This window comes from Protopterus annectens, chromosome 11.part0 (assembly GCF_019279795.1).
Source record: "Protopterus annectens isolate FY-2018-M chromosome 11.part0, PAN1.0, whole genome shotgun sequence".
NCBI classification, from domain to species: domain Eukaryota; kingdom Metazoa; phylum Chordata; order Ceratodontiformes; family Protopteridae; genus Protopterus; species Protopterus annectens.
In genome coordinates, this window is record NC_056745.1 from 341,846,648 (window position 1) to 341,872,190 (window position 25,543).

Consider the following 25,543-nt stretch of genomic DNA (forward strand, 5'->3'; position numbering starts at 1 on the left):
GCTAGGAATAACTTCAGTTAGGAACCCATCTTTAGAGCAAATATCCTCAACAGCTTCATATATTCATAGTTGATTACTAGGCTAATGGCACACAGGCCTTTACAAGCCTAGTCAATAATACCCAGGATATGAGAATATTATATGTTAATTCCCCAGATGTTGGCTGGGATAGTGTCAGGGTAATAGATCTTTGGGTGTTGGAGGCCTGAGTCATTTTACAGACTGCATCTATTAGTTTTTCTGATAGACATTGATATTTGTTGGATATAAGGAACAGTGGTGGGAAACAACTGCTTTTCCAATTACTTCCTAAATCTCTAAATTTGACCGTCAGCATCCCTCACCATAAAATCTATGACCATGAGTCTATTACAGTATAAACTGCCTTGGGGAGAGGGCACCACTGCAAATTTCCTAGAACCTGTAATCTATTTGAACTGCTCAAACATGCTGGTGGGTTGCTCATTTGTACCCTGTCCTTTCTGGGTGCACCTAGTGTTTCATTAGTGACCTCGCTGGTGTTTAATTAGTGACCTTGCTGGTGTTCAGATGTTCTTGAAGGAACTGCAGAGCTTCCTCCTAAGCTTCAAACCTCTGTCTTATTATTTTTCTTTATATGCAAAATATCTGGGTAGAATCTTAAGGTCATATTCTGTTCTTGCAATACAAGGAATGGATAGTAAAGTGTTTTTTTTTTTTACCTTTAATGTATCCAGCAAGTGATCTTGAAAAAAAAAAGACTTAACAGCCACAAGTTATGAAAGCTATTCCTTCCCTGGCAGCTTTTAACGGTTGAACTTTGTCAGGTTGGTGGTTTTGGTGTTCACTGAACTCTTCCTATTGCAAAGCATTGAGAAGAACTTATATATAAGGCTTCAGACCACTTTGTTTTGAGGAATTCACATAAGTCCCTTCCCTCACCACTTTCTTTTAGACCTACCAGCTGGAGATTATTTATTTATGTATTAATTTATTTATTTTACATTTGTTGACCAGGAGAGTCTGACTGGATACATGTCCATTTTCAGCGGAGGCCCAGGTAGAAAAGCTTCAAAGATTAAATAACATAGCATGCAAATAACATTGGTAAACACAAGATATAAAAAAGGTTACATAGTTATGAAATTTTAAAATACAAAAACTACAAAGAAATTACAGTAGTTCCAGTTATTATTAAACTGATAAATGAAGTTTGGCAACAAACCAAGTTGTCCCAGGACATCTTCTGGGGGGTGAGGGGGTTAGGTTATTATTAGGAGGAGTTAAGTGGATTGGGGAGGTGAAAGGGCTAAGCGGCGGCAGAAATGGTTGGGAGGAAATGAGATAGGGATGGGGAGGGGCTTAAGAGGTATAGACTAGTGTAGCTGGGTTAGGCAAGCACATTTTGGCATGGACTTGCTATGCTGCAGGCTCACGTCCTTGACGACCTGTGGAGGCTTTCGTTATGTAGGCCTTGGTTTGCTGGTGGGTGCATTAGGAGATGAGTAGTTTGGGGTGTAGGGTAGGTATATTTAAATTACCAAGTGGAAACTGCAGGGCTGCTGTGTGCTGACTTTCTATCATTGGTGGTGGAGGTCTTGGGCATTTTAAGTTGGTTTGGTTTGCTGGTCTTGTCGGAGATGAGTGTGGGCTCATCCTGGGTCTTGGGTCTTGGGGTCAGAGTTTTTTGTCACTAGGCTTGTGTTTGAATGTCCACCTCTGTTGGAAGAGTGTGGGTTTTGGGTGTTTCCCGTATGCTGTGCTGTTGTTTCCTGAGCTATGCCGGCCCTTCTTCGATGTCCATAAAGTGTTTTGTGGGCTTGTTGTGTCCCTTTGTGATGGTGGGGACAATGCACTTGCACCAACTGCTTGGGGCTTCTTTTGATGTAAAAAAAAAAGGGGGGAAAGGAGAAGAGGCTTTGGGTTGGCGAGGTCATTCCAACCCCCTTTAGGCTTTGTCTTGCGGTGGGGGTTGTAGGCTTGTCAGTGGTGGTGGTTTTTGTGGCTGTCTCTCATCAGGATTCATTGGGGGGTTTGATGGGCTGTGCTTGGCTTGGGGTGTCAGCCTCAGTGGGGCTGCGAGTGGTTTTTGCGGGCTCTGGGCAGGTCGGTGTGGCCGTTGCAGAGCATGCACGTTGCGGCTGGCGGGTCCCTCGGATGTAGTACAGTTGACTTTTGGGAGTTCTACTTGGTTTCTAGTTGTTTTTCTTATAACCAAATTAAACAAAACATTCACTTAGGTGTTGTGGGCAGGACAATTGGAAATTGATTGGAATACTTGGGAGTTAATTGTATTACATTAGGTATGGAAAGAGGAAAGAAAACCCTCTAAAGTTATGAATGGTAGGATGAAGGTCCCTCATCCCTGTATATGTGTTCATGTTAAAATTTAAAGTTCTGTGATGTGTAAAGATAGTTGCATTTATTCAATTAAATAGTACTCTCAATGTCATAATGCAAAGAGAAAGCGCTGTTTCCTCATTTGCCGAGCTGCAGATACAGTATCAATACTGTTACGTCAAGGTCAAAACACCAAGACTTTGGAACAGATAATGCTTAGAAAACCTCATTTATTTATTCATTTAGGTATGTATGTATGTACTGTGATGCCATTTCAAGTTAGCCATAACGTTGCTTCTAGAAGTAGCTATCCTCCTGTATTAAATACGAATGGAAAATTGAAGCATGTAACATAGCAGTTCAAACTGCAGAGATTAAGGAAATTTAAAACTATAATGTCTTTTTGTTTCAGCTGTGCTGTGTCCATGGTGTGTGGCATGCACAAATTCCTCCTAATGGAGTTGGGCATGTTTGAAAACAGGGTGAGTGTGTTTCTTGGCTCCGCAACAGTGTCTTGGTTTGGACGGACAGCTTTTTCAGTTTTGCATTTGACTTGCCATTTATTTATTGTCTGCGTGTGATAACAGACCGTTCGGCGATGAGTGATTTGAATCAGGCTGAACGGTTGGTGATGTGTAGCAAGAAGAAGGCTGAAGGGGATGGCACCACATCTTTGTTCTTGGTGTTTATAGTGTGTCTTTCAGATACTGCAATTTGGGCTGGAGTTTTGACTGCAGATTTGGTCTTGCATCTTCTGGGTTTAATGATGGTGGTGGAAAGGAGTGTGGCTTTTCTGAGATGTGAAGGGGCAGAAGTGGGACAGTGGGTAGAATGTGTGGCACAGTATAACATGCAACAGGGTGCTCGGGGGAGCAGGTATGCTGTTGAGATGCAGGGTGTGTGGCTGTTGGCGTGTTGGGGCCTTTGTGTGAGCTTGGGAACTGTGATGCCATGGGACATTTTTTTTTGGGCGAAGTTGGGATGGTGTTGAGGTGTGGGTTGGTGGTTCGTTGGTGGAGTGTGGGCCTTGGGATTGGCTAGGGAGGGGCGTGTTCTGGATGGCAGGGAGGTTGTGAGTGTTTGAGTTTGTGGCCCAGTGGTAATGGTGGTGGTGGTTCGCGGGCTTGCCTGTGGCCATTGGTGGTGGTCGTGCAGGCCTGGTGTTTCTCTCAGATGTTTGGTGTTGCATTCTGGGGGAGCAGGTATGCTGTTGCGATGCAGGGTGTGTGGCTGTTGGTGTATTGGGGCCTTTGCATAGGCTTGGGAGCTGTGAAGCCATGGGATGTGTTTTCTTACTGGCTGGATGGCGGAGTTGCGGCAGAGGGGACCTGTGGGTATGCTTGAGGGAGTTTGGGGCATTTCAGGTTGGTGGGGCTGGGTTTGAGGGGGAGCCTGCTTGGTGGCTGTGGTTGGTGGAACTTAGGCCGGGGGCATGTCTCTCAGGGGTGCAGGTTTTCAAGGGAGGACCAGAATTTCGCTTCGTACCCATGTTGCCTCATTCTTGGTGCCATTTTCATGGTGTGGTGGTTTCCGGCACGTCACACAAAAAAAAAAAAAAAAAAAAATTGGGGTCAGTTGGATAGTGGTGCCCTGTAGGAAATTAATGATGCTGTGGATTTCACTGCTCTAGGTTATGGTGACTGGTTTCCGAGAGGGTGGTCGTGAGCATAATTAGATTTCTTGCTTAGCTGTATCAATAGTGCCCCTTTACTGAAAAGAGCAGAAGTCCTGGATTCTTAATTTATGCTATTGCATTGTTCAATGGAGGGAGGGGGCAGGGAAGAAAATAAACACAAGACCATGTTTGCATCACAATCACAGACAAGTGATTTGAATTTTCTAACTCATTTAACATATCAGAATTAAAACTTATTTTCCCCCCAAGAGCACATAATAAAATTAATATTGTGTTGCTTATTACACATTCTAGGTTTACTGCTTTATTGTGCATAATAATTCATAACTGGGAAATGGATCAGGAGAGCACATTTGCCTTGTCTCAGTGCTTGCCATGGGATTGGTGGCCTTGTAGAGCTATAAGTAATTATGGGGAGTACGTTGATACAGTGGGTGAACTTGTTTGTTTGTTGCCTTTGGCCGACTGGTGGGTCTCAGTTTGGATTGTTTCAAAGGAGGTTCTCTCACACATATGTGCATAATTTTGGTGATGGGGGAATGTTGGAGGGTGAGGCTGTGCTAGCTTATGGTTGCTGGATGGTTCGGGCTCAGGTTCTGTGGGTTGGCTATTCATGGGTCTTCAAAAGAAAATATGATAATAAGTTAAAGTAATAACATGACTAATTAGAGGCAGACAGAAACTGAGTTTTAACACCCTTCTAAGAGTTTAACACTAGGTCTTACACTATGGTAGTGCTAAACCAGGATATCATTTAACCGACATTCTAACTAACCATTCTGAATATCCATGCTACCGCAACCTGTTCTATCAACCTTTTAAGTTTGTAAGAGGAATATTTAAAATAATTCCTGATTGTATTTTGTAAGCTGCTAGTCAGCTATTATTAGGTTTGCTGCATTGTGTCCGTTTGTTCCACATTATGTTGGTTAGTATGCCTCATTTAGAGATGGAAGGTTAAGAGCTAGGCAGATGGCTTTACAATATAAGTTAGCTTGGCTTATACAGGGCACTAATGGATGTAGTCTGAAATTGCAAGGTTACCCAAGTTGTGGATATTGATAGGTCCCTTCATGTGTGAGGTCTAGTTGTAACATACTCGACTGGTAGTTAAATTTATCTTGGGTATTTGACAGGGTCATTGGAGCATAGCTTCAGTTATGGCTGCTTTGCCATAGATGTGAGTGGCGATGGTACATTCCTTCCCGGGTTGGCAGGATAGGTTGCCCTTGAAGATGTCTTGGAATGTGTGTTATGTATTTTGGATGATTTACATGTCTTTTTCTTTCTTGCAGATGGGGTCTTGGAATGTTGTGGCTGTAATTTGGAATAGGTGGGTATAAGGTGGAGCCTTCTTTTTACATATTAGAGAGCTTACTTTTCTTCTTTTCTTTGTAGATGGTGATGTGCTGAGTACCAGTTGTGGCGATACACAGTGAATTTGCAGAGGATGGAAAGCAGTGGAGAGCGAGGAGGTTACACATGGAGAGCACAAATGGGCAACAGTTACTGACGGAAATTGCTGAAGTGCAGATTGCTGAAGTGCAGAAGGCATCATGAAGTGGCTTGAAAGGGGATTTGAAAGGTGATGTTTTGATAGGATGGATGTTCTTGCCACTGGAATGGGGCACAAGGAGAGACTGAGTAATCACCTTAGTAAGGCATGTTAGAGTTCTGTGTTTAATTAGTGGGAGCTGATTATTGCATTGGTATAGGGGGCAAGCAAGGAAGAGGTAGGTAGGGAGGCCAAAGGGAAAACTGTTGGGGACAGTTTATGGGGAGTGTGGGGATCCCAAAGGATGAGGAGAGTAACGACATTCATAGGAGCACATGAACTTATTAGGCTACAGCCCTATGGCTCTTGCAAGCCAGTAAAGTTCAATCCTTGCTGTCTTGGAACCTTGGGGTGGTTGTATTCACTAATCCAGTTGTTTGAACCATATGTGGGGGAAGGGCCAATGAGGTGCTGGACAGGATGCTGGAGTTTATTCCTAATGGCTGGTATCTTTGGTGTGACAAAATTGTCCCTTCAGTAGTAAGTGTTAATGTTACATACCAGGTTAAGGTTTACAGAGCAGCACAAGGATCATTTCACATGGGGTATGGGTGAATTTTGCAGATAGGGTTTTAGGAAGCATGATAGGTAGATGGCTGTGTTGAGTTAGTTGTAGAAAATGGGGCATTGTTACTGGGGAGTTAGAAGGTTTAAAGGAAGCTTGGTTGCAGGATAAGGCAGCTGTAGGACAGGTCTTAATTACCTACTAGTGGTATAGGTAACATAAAGAAAGAGAGCTTTCGAGGGGAGATGCCAGGGACAAACAGGGGTTAAGATGGTTTGGTAATGAGTGAATTGGGGGTGTTATGGCTGGGCATGTAGAGTACTTCATTGTTGAGTATAGGCGAGTTTTCAGGAGCTAGGTCAAGGGGTGCTGGTGTTCCAACATCTAAGGTTAAGACATTAAAGTTTTGGAGTTAGACAATTCCCTACGGTAATTGAGTTGTTGCACATCCAGAACTGGGTAGTTGGTGGGCTAAGGTGATATGCTACAGTCAACAGGGTTATGGTTGTGAGGCTTGATACTAGTTGTTTTGACTGGGTGTCAATTTGAGTTCAAGGGGTTACAGTTTGTGGTTTTGTTGTGGTTATAGGATGTCGGTCCGTTCAGATTGCGCCATGATTTCAGCTTTGAAGGAAGCGGGCTAAAAGGGTAAGTATTTTCTTGATGTGGATGTCCTGCTGGTACAGTGTGGTCATGGTAATTCTACTTTATTTAGTTTCATTAGTCTATTTCAGTGATGGTATGGCAAGATGGGTTTATGATGGGATTTTAAGGTGCTTTACAGATGATGAGTACACCAAATGATGTTTGGCTTGACCCTTCTCTTTATGGGAAGTAGTGGGTTGAACAATTTTGGGTAGAAGGGAGGGGTAACAGCCTGCTCAGGCTGGTTGTTGGAGGAGAGGGATAGGCTTGCCCTCTTCTGTTCCCGCTCTGGTGCCTGGATTTTCATTTCAAGGATCTGGGGAAAGGAAAATGAGCAGTTGGAGGAAGCTTGCTGAATAGATAAGCAAGCTGAGGTAAGGATGCTGCTTATTTGGTGGAAGGTAATGCAATGAATGGTGTATGAAGTGAGATGGGGATGCTGTTTCATAAGTAAAGTAAGTGAGCAGAGGTATGGACCCTGCTTGTTGGGCAGGGTGAGTAGGTACACTGCCCTGATTAACATTACAAGGTTGGTGCTTCATAAATAAAGTAAGCAAGCAGAGGTATGGACGCTGCTTACTGGGGCAGGGTGAATAGGTACGCTACCCTGATTAACATTACAAGGATGTTATGCTGTGTTTAGAATCAATTATATTATGAATAGTTGTAATTAATGAATTTGATGAACAAAGCTATGTTATGGAAATTTAATAAAGGTCGTCAAATGTCATTTGGTGTGATGTATTTATTGAAGGGGACCAGGACAAATGAAGTTTGGCAATAAACCAAGTTGTCCCGGGACATCTTCATGGAGAGGTAGGTTGTTATTAGGGGGAGTTAAGTGGGTTGGGGAGATGAAAGGGTTAAGTGGAGGCTGGGATGGTTGGGAGGAAATGAGATAGAGATGGGGAGGGGCTTAAGAGGTTTAGTCTAGTGTAGCTGGGTTAGGCAAGCATATTTTGGCATGAACTTGCTACCCACCCACCCGCCATCTTTTCGTTGGTGGGTTAGGGGGATTAGGGTTCTTAATCAGTGGGGGTAGGTGGAGAAGAGGGATAGGCTTGCCCTCTTCTGTTCCCCCTCTAGTGTCTGGAGGTTCATTTTAAGGATCTGGGGAAAGGGAATAAGTAGTTGGAGGAAGCTTGCTGAATAGATAAGCAAGCTGAGGTAAGGGTGCTGCTTATTTGGTGGTAGGTAATTCAATGAATGGTGTATGAAGCGAGATGGGATGCTGCTTCATAAGTAAAGTAAGCGAGCAGAGGTATGGACACTGCTTACTGGGGCAGGGAGAATAGGTATGCTGCCCTGATTAACATTATAAGGATGTTATGCTGTATTTAGAATCAATTATATTATGAATAGTTGTAATTAATGAATTTGGTGAACAAAGCTATGTTATGGAAATGTAATAAAGGTTGTCAAATGTCATTTGGTGTGATGTAATTATTGAAGGGGACTGGAACAATGGTATTCCATTGTTATTAGCTTAGATTGTATAAAATGTATCAATGCTTCAGAGTAGCAGAAAAACATTCTTAGAGTTTGGAAGTCTGCACAGTCATTGTCATTTCCAAAAAGGCAGTTTTAGATGAATACGTTTCCAGTGCTGATTTCAGATACAAATTCTCTACATTTAAGGCTGTGGTATCTCCAGTGTCTTCAGAAGCAGCCCAGTTAACCTCTGAAATTTAGAATCAGTATTTGGTTCTGGGTGAAAGACTGTCTTACAATTATTATCCATTAAATTTTCTATTTTGTAATCAAACTTAACACCCGGCAGGTGGAATAGTCTTAGGAAGCTGTAAGCTCCACTGAAGTTTAATTTTGGTAGATTTGCATGCTTTAAATCATTTCTTATTTCATCTGGTTGCTGGAGGCCTTGGGAAGTATTGCTAACTCCATGATCGCAAACACTGCCCCCCACCCCTTCCATATCAATATTCATCAGTGATGGCTACATATCTGAGACCAACTCAAGGTCAAAACTCTGCCTTTCCATTTCTGACAATTCATATAGAATAATAACATAATATCTTCTAATAGACCAACCTAGGTGTTAAAAATGAACAACTTAAACTCTGAGCTTTGAGCCTTTCTTCAGAAGTGAAATGTTCTTCTCATATCTCCTATCACATTTATCTCTCTCTCTCTCTCTCTCTGTAGATATATAAGCACACACACACACACACACACACACACACACACACACACACACACGCACACACACACACACACACACATATATATATATATATATATATATATATATATATATATATATATATATATCTATATAGATAGATATAATATGTGATGACTGTGCCCTGGCCCAGCAATCAAGGAGCCTCAATCCTTACGACTAACACCAGGGAGGTCATCTCCTAGAAGAGGAGGAAAGGATAACTAATACACACAGTAAAGTACAATTTTCCTTAAGTGCACACAGAGATCTCGGTCAGTCTGGGGCTGGTTGCTCCCTTGCCCACCAAGTCCCCAGTAAGACTCCCCACTGGCACAGCTATAGGGCCCAGTACCCTCTCTGTCCAAACAATGCTTCGTGTCCATGCCAAATCGCTGACACAACACACACACACTTTGAGATAAGTATTTATACAACTTCACAGACACTCCTGGGAAAGGCTGACACAGATTCTCCAGCTGTGCCCCTTTACCCAGACCATACGGTAGTAATCCCTGCCACCACCCAGCTAATAATATCAGCTACTAAAAGGCCCTTAAAAGGGTGTCCAATTATTACTGTGCAATATTATTATCCAATGGTAATGTGACTATTCAGTCTAGGCTTATTGTAAGGGCTTAGACAGTAAAGTCTATAAATATATAATGTACTCTAAAGCATAATTTATCTCTACATAAACCAGCCACAAGTATAAGGTTTTAAAAATATTTAATAATAAATAAATAAAACACAAGACAAACCTACTACACCACAGAGATATCTAAGAGGTCAGAGATCAAACAGAATTTATTTATTTTATTTATTTATTTAAATTTGTTGACTGGGAGTGTCTGACTGGACGTAGGTCCATTTTCAGCGGAGGCCCAGGGAGAAAAGCCCCACAGTTAAAATAAACAGACAGTAGTTACATTGGATTACATAGCGATTAACAATTTAACATAGCAATTACTTACAACATATTTACAGATGAAGAACATAGTACACCAGTAGACAACTAGAATCTTTATCTGTGAAGTACATAACAGACATTAACAAATGTTACAATGAGAAGTTCCTGCTGTATAATAAGTACTAGGCTTATGAGCATCTGAGCTTGCTATAATTAAGGTAGTTAGTGAAGTGGAAAGAAAGGTAGTGGTTGGAAGGGGTGGATGATATTAGAGTGGGAGTTGCAAGGGCATAGCCAGCTTGTTTTTAGGTGCACTTTTAGTAAAGTTTTGAAGTGGGTGCATGATGGTATGGAGGTAATTGTGGGTGGAAGGGAGTTCCATAATTTGGCTATGGTGCAAGAGAATAGTGCTTCACTAGCAGAGTTATTGGCTTTAGTGATCTGCAAGTGATTTTTGTTGCTGGATCTTAGTGGTCTGGTGGTGCGATAGGGTTGGAGTAGATTCTGGAGGGATGGGACATTTAGTGGATGGTTTACTAGTTTGTGAGTGAGTGAGAGTTGATACCACTGAAGGAGGTGAGGGAGTTGAAGCTAGCCCAGTTCAGCAAGTGAGAGACAGTGGTGACTACGTTAGGATGCCCTTGTGGCAAATTTGGTGATTTTGTTGTAGCAGGTCTCTAGCTTATTTAGATCGCATTGCCTTAGGTTGGTATATATTGGAGAGGAATAAAGTCAGGTGGAGATAAGGTGGGAATTTGTTATTGAAATCTTTGCTGCTTTGGTGAGAAATTGCTTATTTCTGTATAACGCTCCTAGTTTTTTAATTATTTTTTCTGAAACAGAAACTTAAAATAATACAGTAGGACAGGTCTGATTTCAAAGAAAAATACCTAATTAATCTTTACTAGCTTTAACTATTCCTACAAAAAATCACAGTGCTAGAAACTTACATGTAAGCTTAGGCAGAGTGCTGAGTTAGATATCCAAGATCTTGTGAGAAATAATATTTAAACATTACTAACAAACATGTCTCTAAGGCCCCCCCAAATTACATCATTTTTGACACTTAGGTTTTCCCAGTATTCATATTGCATCATCTTAACATCTTAACACCTGGTCTGAGGTCTCAGGCCACAAACTGCATTAGTTAGCAATCTAACACCTACTCAGAAACTTACAACAATACAAGGCATTTCACATATACACTCTAGGAGAAACCAGAGCAATAAAGCACCTTCCACATGTAAATTCTAGTCATAAACATTAGCCTTAAAACAATGGGCATGAAACCTTCATCCAGATGCAGTGGAGCTGAATTCTAACATGAAAGGGTCGCAAAATGCTTCACTGGGCCAGTAGAGTGCAATGTTGTCACATATTTTGCAGTTCCACATTTCACAGTATTCTTTTACACTCAAGAAACATACCTGTATTTTACATTTATTTACAAATGCCAGAATTATATATCAAATTCTATTTGACTAGGCTGGCAGCCTTCACCCATCTCTCCCCAATCGTCACAATATACATATATATATATATATATATATATATATATATATATATATATATATATATATATATATATATATATACATATATATATATCATACCTCTCAACCTGGAAACATCAAAAATCTGGACAAAGGTCCATGAAAAATAGGTACAAATCTGTACACTGATTAACATAACATTTGCATGCATAATTATGTAACCACGCCCACTCCAGTGGAATTGTGGGATACCAGCTTTCAAATGTAACCTGATGAACAGACAACCAAAATATGGCCCCAGAGCCCCCCACAGCCTTTCCAATGTCCCATTACTTGGCTATTTCACCCCATTTACCATAAACAATGTAATGTGCATACTGCTTTACTTCTGCAATGATTATTTGGATTTCATTTAAAATGTATTTTACATTTGATGCACTAACACTAATAGACAGCTGCTAAACAAAGCAATACAGTTTCACAATGAAAATAGTATTGGCATTAGAACTTATCTGCCCTTGAAACAGCATTGAAACCCACATTCAAAGAAAGTTAATTCTGGCCAGTAGCAGGTAAAGATTACCTTTGGGCTGTTTTCAAATCATAAGCCCCTTGCACACGAAACATACACATGTTCTTTGATACACCTTTGACTATTAAATTATATTCCTTGTATAATACAGCACACTTGTTAGAGTGCATTTTAAATTTGTTTTGTACATGTTTCTAGTAAACAATGATACAAAATGCATGAACCGATAATGACAAAACTGCCCAATTCAGAATATTTCAATCATAAAAGTCTGCTGAAATGTCTGCAATCCAGCAGTATTAATAAATATGCATAATCTCTGCAGAAGTAAAAGTCATCTAAATAATTCCACATTAAAGAAATCTGCAACTAATAAAGAGGTTGCTGCTAGTAAACAACATTAGATTTCATTGTTTCATCTACAAATAAAGTGCCTGCTGCCCTTGAAGAATAAACTGCTTATGTTACATTAAAAAAAAGCTAGTAATATTTCAATAGGGAATGGATGGCAAACCGATAATAGGTTCATAGTTGCTAGGTAACTCCTCCAAAGGAGGACATTTTCAGGACTGCAGCATCCACCCCCTTTAAAAATACAACACAGTACAGTAGCCACAATCCATCTATATATTGTGGGAGTAGAACCCACAGCCTTCTGCATCAAAAAGCAAATATTCTACCTGTTGTGCTACTAACACTAACACAGACTTTATGTAAGCAGCACTAAACTTCTCTCCCGCTGAGGAACTATGCAGCACAAGAAAGAAAGAAATCTGGAAGAAGCCAACATTTATTGGGGGGAGGGACAAAGGCCCAAGGTACAGGGTTTGAACCTGAATAATTGTTATCACAAGGCATGGCTAACTGGGGCATTTTACATACACACACACACACACACACACACACACACACACACACACACACACACACACACACACACACACACACACACACACACACACACACAGGTTAAAACACAGCAGCAGTCAGGTAAAAAGAAAAACAGACTAAGCTTGCAGGTTTGATAAATTAATTGCACAGTACACAGCACACCGAAAGCTAAATTAACTGTGCAGTGCACACTGAAAGCTTGATTAATTGCACAGTGCACACTGAAAGCTAAATTAATTACACACACACCAAAGGTTAAAACACAGCAGCAGGAAAAAAGAAACACAGACTAAGCTTGCAGCTCTGATAAATTAATTGTACACTGCAAAGCTTGCCTAGTAGTTGCATCAGATAAACTGAAACACCCAATAAAACTGAAACAGCAAACGGGACTTACAAATGCAGCTTGCAGATAACCTGAAATGAAGTCATTTAACATAAAAAAAGAGATTTACAAATGCAGCTCAGCAAAAAAACAGAAACGCACAGACTTCTGATAAATTAATTGCACAATGAAAGCTTGCCCAATAGTTAGGCAGATCAACACATACACACACCCCTTGCCCAGTAGTTAAGGAGATCAATGGCTGCAGTAGATAAACTGAAACGGCCCCAACAAAGGTTAATGCACTTATGAACAGCAAGCACACCAGCAGGTAAACTGAAATGGGACTTGCATGTAACATAAAACCTGAAATGCACGGACTTTGGATAAATTAACTGCACACTGAAAACTGCTGAAATGAGCAGATAAACTGAAATGGCACAGATAAAACTTGCATGCATACTTGCAGTAGTTAAAAAATAAAGAGAGAGAGATAAACTGAACAGTGTTACACATCTGAGCAGCAGATAAAACATAAAACTTGTCTTGCACCCTTGCCCAGCAGATAAATGAGCAGGTAAACTGCACAACATTTTGCCGTGCACAGACCTCTGATAAATGAACTGCACAGTGAAAGCTTACACACCAATGGTTAATTCCATTGACGTATGAATGCAGCAGATGAAACCTTCCAGCTCAGCAGATAAAACGTGAGCAGCAGATAAAACCTGCACACACAGTTGGCCAGTAGTTAAAAATAAAAAGAAACTGAACAAGTCAACAGTTACAGCTCAGCAGCAGATACATCATACAACATAAGGCTTGCACACTTGCCCATAGAGATAAACGAGTTGAGCAGGTAAACTGAAATGGCCCAAAAAACAACAGATAATGCATATGAACATCTCAGCAGCAGATAAAGTTTTCCAAACACAGCTCAGCAGGAGATAAACTTGCACATGCACACTTTCCCAGTAGATAAACTGAAACGGGACGTACGAAGGCAAACAATCCAGCTCAGCAGCAGCAACTTGCCCAGCTGCAGATAAAATAAAGAAAAACTGAAATGGCCTGAGTGCATGAACTTATGATAAATTAAATGCACGCTGAAAGCTTAGGGACCTGTTTCTTACCTGAAGGCTGAGACTTGATGTGGGCAGATACGGCTGCCATTAGTGTTGCTGCCTGGTTCTCGCTGCTGTATTCTTGCTCGCAGCCATCCGGAAATAATGGTGTGAGCTCCTTGAGCTCAATTCCGACTGGCTGGTAGCCCTGACAGCGCTGACGTCATCGTGTACGTGATGACATCAGATCCGACTGTGCAATTTTTAAAAAAATAAAACAAAATTGAAGCAAAAAAAATCGGAAATGAAGGGGTGCCAATCGGGAATCGTGGCACCCCTTCATTTGGACCCCAAAACTCGGTAAATACCAAGTAATTCAGTACGGTTGGGAGACTATGGTCATACACATTAATGACTGAATGCAGGAGTTATTGAAAGAGCAACACTGAACAATTATTTTTGTAAGTGTTCATCGAGTAGTGATAAGTGTAGGTGAGAGTGTATGTGTGAGCGTTTATGGGTTGGGGTTAGACTAAGTTCTAGGGAAGGGGATAGATTTACTGAGTGAATTTATGTGCAGTATTAATAAGGGGGGATGGGAGTCTGTGCACAAGTGTTTGAGTTACCGTGAGAGTAAGGACTAGAGATGTGGGTAGATTTATTGTTGTGCATGGTTGGTCTTGAGTGTGTTTATATACAAATGTCTTATGCAGTGAGACTGTTAGGGAAAGGGTTTTTAATGTGCATGGTTAGGGGCAAGATTAGAGCAGCACATATGAATATGGTGGATCAGTGGAAGAGCTGGGCATGTTTGCAAGGACAACTAGCAGAGTGGAGGCAGTGCTCTGGCAGAGACCTTTTGCACCAGCTACTGCAGAGTTTATATAGTGTTTATGGGGACTATATCCTTAATGCTGCTGTAGCAGTATAGTAGTCCTGATTCTGATTTTATGCCACGGAGGACAAATTGCATGGGTGGTGTTGAGTCCCTAACATGGGAGGTTACATCATTTCTGTAGATGAAGCAATACTCAGTGGGATAAAATGTTTTTAGATGTACCAGTTTTGGAAAGGTCAGCAGATTGCACTTTGAAAAGAAGATAGCAGTTTGATTTTCCCAGTCTGTTGGACACATATACCTTGTGTGTTGCAAAAAAGAGCAGAAATGCTAAGACTGCATGCTTGTCATACATACCAAGGAGAAATGGAGAGGACAACAATACGGGAGCATATTAAAGGTATACTTCACATAAAAACACATTTTTGTCTGCTTTCCTTTTCAAATTGCAAAAGGCATGTAAAGCAGCAAATGCAAGTTAACTCTGTTGTATGTCTTTATTGTTATTTGGTAAATGAGTTTGCAGTCCCAGTTAGATTACTTGTTAGCAAGGCTTGCATCTTCTTCTCAATTAATTATTTATAAAGCAACTGCATCAGTTCAGGATAAGGAAACATCCGTGACTGCCTCCCCCCACACTTTAATAGTTTATACGTTGTAAGCTGATTTAATTTGGGCCAGGAATGAGCTTGCATGTCCTCAACTAATAACTAAGAATTTTTAGTAGACAATTATCAGTATACATGATTTTAAATGGGTCTCTTTACCATTACTTGGGATAAGATTGCCTGCATAGACTGACTGCTTCTTGCTACTGTTATTGTATATCTCTGCCTGCTTTGCTCACCTCCCACCCACAATTCCACAGCCACTCTTGGGCCCTTACAATTATTCCTTCTTAACCTCTCCCACAATTTAATACATATCACCCACCCCTTAAAGACATATACCTTAAAAATCCTCTTACAATTTCAATTATCTGTCCATACCTCTCAAGTGTACCACCTCGGGATGGGGGACATTTGGGGTGGGGGTCTAAAAGGTCATGCTCTCCTAAATTCCACAAAGTTCCACATTGAAAGGGTCTGTTACACATTCAGTGTTAGGAAGGTTTTAGGTGAACTCATTATTATTATTAATCATAATTAATCATATTTATTCATTAATCATTATAAAAACAAAATTTTACGTTTAATATCTGTCAATTCTTGCTGCTTCCCATTCCACAGACTTAAAACTTTCTTTACAAACATTTTCAACCCACTTTTGTCCATACGCACTTCTGCTTACCAGCACCTTTATCCATCTGTTCACACACATGCATATGTAAATTATAATATATATATATATATATATATATATATATATATATATATATATATATATATATATATATATATATAAATGTTACCCTTAGTACGTCGAAAGCCCAGTTCATTGAATTCCACTTCTTCAACATGGCAGAACATCGACAAATGAAGAGCCGACATTTCCCGCACGGTAATTACTGTTTAGCCATCCACCCAAACTTTGCCCGGTACCCCCACGGCAGTGCATTCTATGAGTTGGAATATTAAATTAGGGGGGAGTGGGGGGCGTAGCTCCCCACATTTGTGTAGTCAGTTTAATGGCAGTTTTTGAATTATGGATTGCCAAACTGTAACTTACCGTGCGAGAAACATCGGCTCTTCATTTGTTGATGTCCTGCCATGACGGAGAAGTGGAATTTGATGTAGTGGGCTGTCAGCGTTCTAAAGATAACCCATATATATATATATATATATATATATATATATATATATATATATATATATATATATATCAACAAATACCCATATACACACACATGCGCGCACACACACACACACACATGCATACACACATATACATGCGTACCAATACCACAAAAGCACTTTTTAGATAGTCATATAACTACTTATAGCTACTGTTTTGGACTGCTGTTCTTCACATTAATACATATTTTTTGTCTCCTCCCTCATCTATAAACTACTGACTTCTTCACCTCCCCCTGCCTGCAAACTCATACCATATCATACAGCTTTCTGCACACAACCTAACTATTCTCCACAGCCTTAGCTATCTGTATACCACTCTGCAAACATCTCCCCACCTTTTATCATACCTCTTTCTCTCCATGTCTCATAACACTCCTTTCATTAATATGCCACACAGCCATCATGTTACCAAACCTCCACCCTCTTCTACCCACCATCTAAACTCTCACCATCTCAACTGGCAATGACACTAAGTCAGTTACTACTCTTTTGTACACTCAGTATACTAGCTCACCTCACCAAGTACCATAATATTCCCACATCATATCCCAGCTCTATTACAAACACACATACATTACATCACAAAACCCTCTTTCTTTCCCTGTCTGTCTCTCCTTCTCTGTGCCAGTATGGGTCTACTTCATAACACTGAAATTTCATAACATTGAATTTCATAACAATGAGACCATAACATTGAAAATTCAAAACACTGAAAATCCAAAACATTGAAAGCTCAGAACATTGAAAGTGTGCTTCATAACATTGAAAACTACATTGCACAAATAAATAATATCACCTTCACCTACAACAAGACCTAACTAACAAACACACTTTCTACTAAGTTTTCGCAGGGGGACAAGCCCCCCTCCACTGTAGTGTGGTCATGGAGTTGGTATATTTAATTTACGGGAGGGACAAAACCCTCCCCTCATGGGGGTTGCAGGTGGTATTGTCCCCCTGTAGAAACTGAGTAAGAAGTATGTTTATTAGTTAGGTGTTGCTGTAGGTGGAGAGGATGTTATTTACATATTCATTGTAGTTTTCAATGTTATGAAGCACACTTTCAATGTTCTGAGTTTTCAATGTTTTGGGATTTAGATGTTTTGTTCTCAATGTTATGAAATTCAATGTTATAAAATGTCAATGTTATGAAGGGGACTCACCAGTATACATGCTCAGATATGTGAAGGGGACTCACCAGTATACATGCTCAGACATGTTCACTTACAGATATGTTAAAGTTAGCAATATTACTTTTTCAGCAGTACTGAAAGACAGATAAAAACACAAATGGCTTATACCTCTACTGACCTCACCTCCATTCTGAAACTTAGTAGAGATATTCACCCTAACTCAGGACCCACACCACACATCAACTACCCACCATGGCCAACCTATTACTTTCCAGTGCTCAAAACATTATTTTCCCCTTAGGTAACAAATCTTACCCCATTCTTTTCAACATTAACCCCAGAAGAATCTACAACAAAATTCATGATATCCATGCATGTTTATATGTTTACTCCCCAGGCATACTAATCACCACTGAAACCTGGCTAAAATAAGAATAACTGACAAAGAAATTATTCTCTCAGATTTCAACATAGAATGGACAGAAAACTTAAAAGAGCGGGTGGTATTGCTATTATTTATAAAAATAACTTAGAAATAACTCCAGTCCATATAAATATCCAGGAATTTAATAATGATGAACTTCTGATTCTCAAAATCAACCAAAAGAAATCTATATGTACCTCAGAAGTATACATCCCACCAAGTAACAATATTACCACAGCCAAAATATCATGCACTGGATATCTAACAACATTCCCCTGGAAACCTTCATCTTAGGTGACCTAAATATAGATTAGCAATCCATAAACAGCAGCAACCCCAGAGACTCTATTCACCTGTTTGGCTTCATGCGACTAATAAGCTTCACCATCAGAATCAACTAAAGCACTAATATGCAGTCCAGACTGGACTGGATACTGACAAACAAATCCCATAATATAAAATCCTTTGGTTGCTTACCAGATATTAAAAGTGACCACCTCTCAACTTATGTAATCAGGCAGAAATATGGTTCAGCCAAACAACCTATAAACAAGCATAGAATTTAACCAAATAACTGTGCCACTACAAACGGAATACTACCCCAAGATGAAGCAGTTATTTACTTCAATCACACCTTCCTAAATTACTAAATGATTTAGCACCAGTTAGGACAAGAAGGGTAAAATCTAACATAGCAACATGGCTGACAGAAGATAACAAACAGCTCATGTTGCAAAGAGATAAAGTACGGAAAAATGATATAAGAATAAAGCACAACATGCCAACCAAAAGTTTAGGGTACTTGCGTAATATCGCAACCAGATTTTTGCGATAATACCACTTGCTTCCCGATTTTGTTTTCTGACCGTTAGTGGTTTATAAGCATTATATGGTGTGTTTCCTTTAACAATACATCTTTTTTTTTCTGCAGTGTTTTCAATAAAATGTGTAAAGCAATCCCCTCCCCCCAAGAATAGAAACCTGCTGTTGTTTCTTTATGCAGTTTACTGCCAGGGTGGTGAAGCTTAACTGAATAAAGCGCCGCTGCCGTCCGCTGAACGTTCCTTTCCATTTCTTTCTTTTTTTTTCTTCGTGGCAGCAAATGCTGATGAATGTAACAGTCATAAATGTGTTTTTTTTTTTTTGGACCTTTTTCAGCTATAGATATATATATATATCACAGCTGTGTCAACGGTTTTCCCTGAGACTCGTACAGGTACAACACAGGTTATCTGATTAATTAATATTAGATGTGTTTTTGGGATTAAAACATGTAAAACAACCCCCCCCACCAAAAAAATAAATAAATAAAAACATACTGTTGTGTTTCTTTATGCAGTTTACTACCAGGGTGGTGACGCTTAACTGAATAGTGCACCGCCGCCCGCTGAACGTTCCTTCCCCTTTTTTTTCCCATGGCAGCAAATGCTGATGAATGTAACGGTCATAAATATTTTTTTGGACCTTTTTCAGCTATATCACAGACTTGTATGGGTACAACACAGGTTATTTGTTTAATTTTAGATGTTTCCTGACATTTGTACAACACTCTCAGTCAGATTACGATAACCGTAAGCAAGTGGTATTATCGCAAAAATCTGGTTGCGATAATACATAATTACCAATTTTAGATACCTCAGAAAGTAAAGCAAGTTCCTTGTTTATATCTGACAAGAAATTATACTACAGTAATCTTGAACAAAAGCACCAAAACAACCCCCAAGCTTTATGGTTGTCTCTAAATAAACTGTTAAACCCTGGTCATACCACTATATTCTGTATTACATCCCAGCCATACCACTATATCCTGTATTACATCCCGGCATACCACTGCACTCTGTTCTTCTACTTCAAACAACAAAGAGTCCATTACCTTTCAGTTCAACATTCATTTTATCCAGTCAGTTCTGTCATAAATCAATGACCATCTCCCTTCAACTCTTCAACTTCCATCTATTCTTGAAGGCAACTCATTGTCTTTTAGTTTTCAGCCCTTCCCAACATCAGCTATAAAACAATTACTAGCTAAGTTAAAAGCAACAGCCTCAGCTGCTAATAACCTTCCCGCTGAGGTCCTCAAAACAGGTACAGAAGCACTAGCCTTCTCTGTCTCCATTCTGATCAACTGTTCATTAACAGGAAATTACTTCCCATCCATTATTATACCCTTCACAACAAACAGACAATAGACCTATTGCTAACCTATCATCCCTCTCAAAAATCATCAAGAAATGTATTCAGTCTGAGATTATGAAACATATAACCAAACACAACCCCCTCTCCAACACCCAGCATGGTTTCATGCCCAACCACAGTATTACTACTGACCTCCTCAATTTCACCAACATAGTAAACCAACACAGAAATGAAGCAAACCTTATTTTTTTTTAATTTCTTGACTTTCCAAAGTATTTGACATAGTGTCCCACCAAAAGCTTTTTTCCTGAACTTGCAGCTCTAGGTCTCAACACCCCTCTTCTTATAATTTCACAGTTATTTATAAAATCATCAGCAGGCAAGTAAATGGCAACAAAACATTTCAGAATTTCAACTGATCAATGCTGGTGTTCCCTCAAGGGTCAATAGTCGTCTCCCTTCTATTTAATATTTTCATAAATAATCTTCATATCTCTACTACACTTAGCACTCTTGTGCAATACAACAATTCATCCTTTATCTGCTCTGCCCCATCTATAACACAATTATAGGAAAGTACTCAAAAATCTTTCACTGACATTGAAATGTGGCTAAAAAATTCTAACTTGCTGCTTAATGCCAAAAAAAAAAACTTATGCTATTTACTCTAAAACAATACCTTAAGCAGAAACACATATTTCATATTACCTCAAGTAATAACACAAAAATAGAAACCATCAGCTAAACTAAACTACTCAGAGTCATAATAGATAACCTCAAAACTGATCACCAAATACTTCACTCCATCAAGACAAAAATCACCAAAAACTCCACTGCCTCTACAGGGCCAAACACTACCTGACAGATAAAGCAAGGATCACCTTAAGAATATATATCCTTCCTTCCTTCTGTATTATATGGTTCCACTATTCTTACAAATATCAACAAGTATAAAACTAAACCAGTCTCCTGCTACTACAAACTAGCCGAATTTGCATCTAACCAACCACACAAAACACACCACTGCCTTGCATTAAAATAATTAAAGTGACTTGAACTCCCAAACCATTTGACATCCTCACAACTAATCATGTCCAGAACTTATTGTACTCTCTAGACAAATACCTGTTATTACAAAATACTCTGCTGTGCTATTTGCCCACTAGATACCTTACTATATAAATACATTCTTACTAAGTATCAGTAAGACATTCAAAACTCCTGGAGACTCTCTCTGCTCTCATTATGTGTAAAAACTCTAGAATGAAATCTCCACACCATTAAAACAGATAGAAAACTTAGATAGTTTCAAAATGTTGCTTAACAGCACCTATACCAATGATGGGTCTGTTCTTCCTGCTCACCTGACCAGCTTAACTCAGATTACTTTTCTTGAACACTTACAGCCACTTTGCTTCCCAATCTTTTGTAACTTAATGCTTCTCCTCATACTGCTCTTACTTTTCCTCCTTCTCTCACACCCACCGCTAACTACAATTCCTGCTTTGTCCATTTATCCTCCTGCTCATTTCCATATTTTCTCCTTTCATATCTCTCAGTTTTTAGGGTCTATATTATTTCTTCGACTGCTTAGGTTGTCGAACACTTAATGAATGACACCTAAGCATTGAAGTTTCAAAATTGCAAATGGCCATATACTCAAATTCTTTCCTGGGGAAAGAATTCGCTAGGCCGTCCAGAAATAAAATGAACTTTTCAACCTAAATATAGTGGGGGGCGTCACCCTCCCCACACTCCCCTACCTTAATATGCCAACTCAGAGATCCCTCTACATTGGGGAAAGGGCAAATCCCAGATAACGGCCAAGCAAATTCTTTCCCGAGGAAAGAATTCACTTATATGGCCGTTCGCGATTTTGAAACTTCAACGCTTAGGTGTCAGTCACTGAGCATTCGACAACCTAAGCTGTCGAATAAATAATATAGATCTGTTTTTTAGCTACATCACTACTTGTCTATCTGTAAATTATTACTAACCTCAAAAACACCCCAGTTTTATCATTTCCTTGCATGCTATAAAAACATTAACTATTACTGTATTTTATTTTTCAATTCGATCATTAAATAATATATGTTAATTTCTCTCTTTTTTGTGTTAAATGCTATGTTCATGTAAGAAATGCTTACAAATCATGTAAATAAGCTCATGTATGGATGTTTTACTCTATAATTATAAATATGCATCATGTGTAACTTTAATGTGGAGCTTTTCTCTTCAGGCCTCTGCTGAAAACGGGCTTTACCTAGTTGTACTTTTTCTGGTCAACAAAGGCAAATAAATAAATAAATAAATAAAGCAAAGACCTGTCCTCTTTACTGGCTGAGAGTTTAACTTAGCCCTGCAAAATTACACTGTTTTATAAAAATAAATAAATAAATAAAACACTTCAACATCTAAAAAGGAGACAACATTCTACTAGGTTAAAAGAATAATGCAATAATATTCTAAAAGGATTATTTAAAATAAAAAATGTTTAAAAAGGCTTGGGTAGGAGCTGTTAGCATACAATTAGCTTCCAGTCTGAGCTATGATGAAAGGTTACCACAGCAGTGGGCTTTATGTCATGCCCAGACCTATAGTAATGAGTCAGTTTCCTGTATGAATGCTATTTGTATAAAAGTAAAAAAAAAAAATCTTGGCAGCTCTCAAAAGTTTATTGTGTAGCTTTGGCAGAAGCAGTTTCATATTATACTTTAAATAATGAAACAAATACTTGAAGTCAACAAAATACCAGTTTCAAGTAATCTGCTGTAATCTGTAGCAATACATTGTACAAATGGCAGCTGCAGAAAAGTGTCTCAGCAATAAAACACAGGCCAAGCTACAGTTTATGTATAATTCCTGGAACTTTCATTATGAGATTTCATTTTAATTTGGATATTAAGCAGCTCTGAATGGTAGTTTTGCTCCCAGTAGTCTTTGCCACGATATTTTACAGCCAGTGACATTTAGTAATGCATTATTAGTTATTAAATTTACTCAGTAAAAATAATCTTTTTTGTAGTAAAATCTATACTTAATTATGTAAAGAAAATATGCCAAGATGGGAATGGTAGGGAATATAAGGGGAATGGGAGAGTATGAATCTTAGCCAGGCTTATAATTGTGTTTTATTCAGTATATGGTCATTATACCAGCACAGAAGTTCAGAGACTCAAGCATAACAGTCTGAAATGATTGATAAGAGCAGAATACAACTGTAAAGTTTTATCTCATGAAACTAGTAGCTCAGTCAGCATATTAAATCAGAATATGAGTTACAATAGCCAAGCACTGGCCAAATTTCCTCATTTATTTCAATGCCATATTGAGTCTCCCCTGAAATGAGGTCACAGGCTTAGTGGAACTCATCTGGTCAACATAAATGAATGAATGAATGAATGAATGAATAAATTAATCAATAAATAAAATAAAGATTACCTTAAATCTGACTAAACTAGAAATAGGACAAATGTGCAAAGCAAACATGTGGCTGTTTTATTCCACTTAGAGAATTAAATCATTGCAAGACAGATCATGGACTCCTGATAACCAAAATGAGCCCCCATACATATTTAATGTTCTCCCCTCACACTCAGAGAAAAGACATTCCCCTGTCTTGGAGGTCCAACCATTATTAACAGTCTTAGAGCTATTCCCAAGCCACCTGTTTAATTCACTGATTAAGTAAAACGGGAATCGCTTTCTGTATGTATAACAGAGAATGGAATGCAAGCTGTATGCAAAGCAAGTGATGGGGTACTGCAGTGTTCTGACCCTGCCGTCTATCTGTCTAGCTGTAACACACACGTACAGTGGGTCTGCAGTGTTAGCTAACCAGAGCTTGGACAGTATGTATTAAGAGACGCAAATGTGTAACTTGAGTACCTCAGTGAAATGGCTTAGATATCACAAACTAAAGAAAGGGAGAAACAACATTGGTTCTCAAGATTCCTGCTGACTGTAGTTATGTTGATGTATAATGGAAATCAATTTATAATATATCTAGCATACCAAAGCAGAGCATGATTTTTGTAACACAAGCATAGAGCATTTATAAAATCCAGACCCATGGCAAATTTACATTTGAAATCATTGATATCTATCTATCTATCTATCTATCTATCTATCTATCTATCTATCTATCTATCTATCTATCTATCTATCATTACCACATAAGTGTATTTACTGAATGCATTATATGTGAATGGCAAAAACAGATTCTATAACAGGGATAAAAAAAAAATGTGTATGATTATGTTCTCTAATTCTTACCTTCTGAAAATTTCTGATTGTGAGATTTCTATGAAAAATCAAAAGTGTTTTTAGTGTTTGTGACAGTTCAAAATGTAAAAGTATCCAGGCAGGATTCCACTACTGTTCTAATTTGCAAGTAATAATAATTAAGTCTGTTACAGTTTTGATTTATTTTCTACATTAAGGCTTGCAAGTGTTTTGTGGTCTAGTTATCTACTTTATTCTGTATCTTCGACATGTAGAAATATATAGCTGGGAAAGAGTATATTGCTACTGTCATTTCTAAATAATATGTTAGTACTGAAATGGATAACATAAGAGAAGGTCAGTTAGATTCCAAAAGTTTTAACCAGCACTGAAAGAGTTGTATTTGTACAAAAAAGACTGTGATATTTACAGTTTGTGCAGCGGAAGTGTGATATCTCACACTTTCAGTTTTAGTTTCTAGTGTCATGTTGCAGCACAATATGACACTTTGTAGATGTGATGATAAAGACAAACATGGTACCACTAATAAAGCTTATAAAGCTAACTGTTCATGTGAATAACAGAATTTTTCAAACTGTATTATTTTTTTTTAAATGGGGAAAGACTACAGCACAAAAAGCCATGTTTTACAATTAAAGAGTACTAAATTAATGTTCATTACTTCAGTTTTATACTTTGTTTCTATGACAAAGTCTTCAAGACAAAAAGCCTGCGGTGGTGGTGCTGCGGTAGCGGTCGCCTCATAGCAAGATGTTGTCCCGTTCGATTCTCAGCTAGAGCGTCTTCTGTGTGGAGGCGTACGTGAATGGGACGTGCCTTCGTTGAAGGTTGTGCGTCAGGGCCGGTAACCCGGTACGTAAAAATCCACTACCAATCATTAGCGGACTGGAGTTCCTCTGTGGCGACCCCTAACAGGG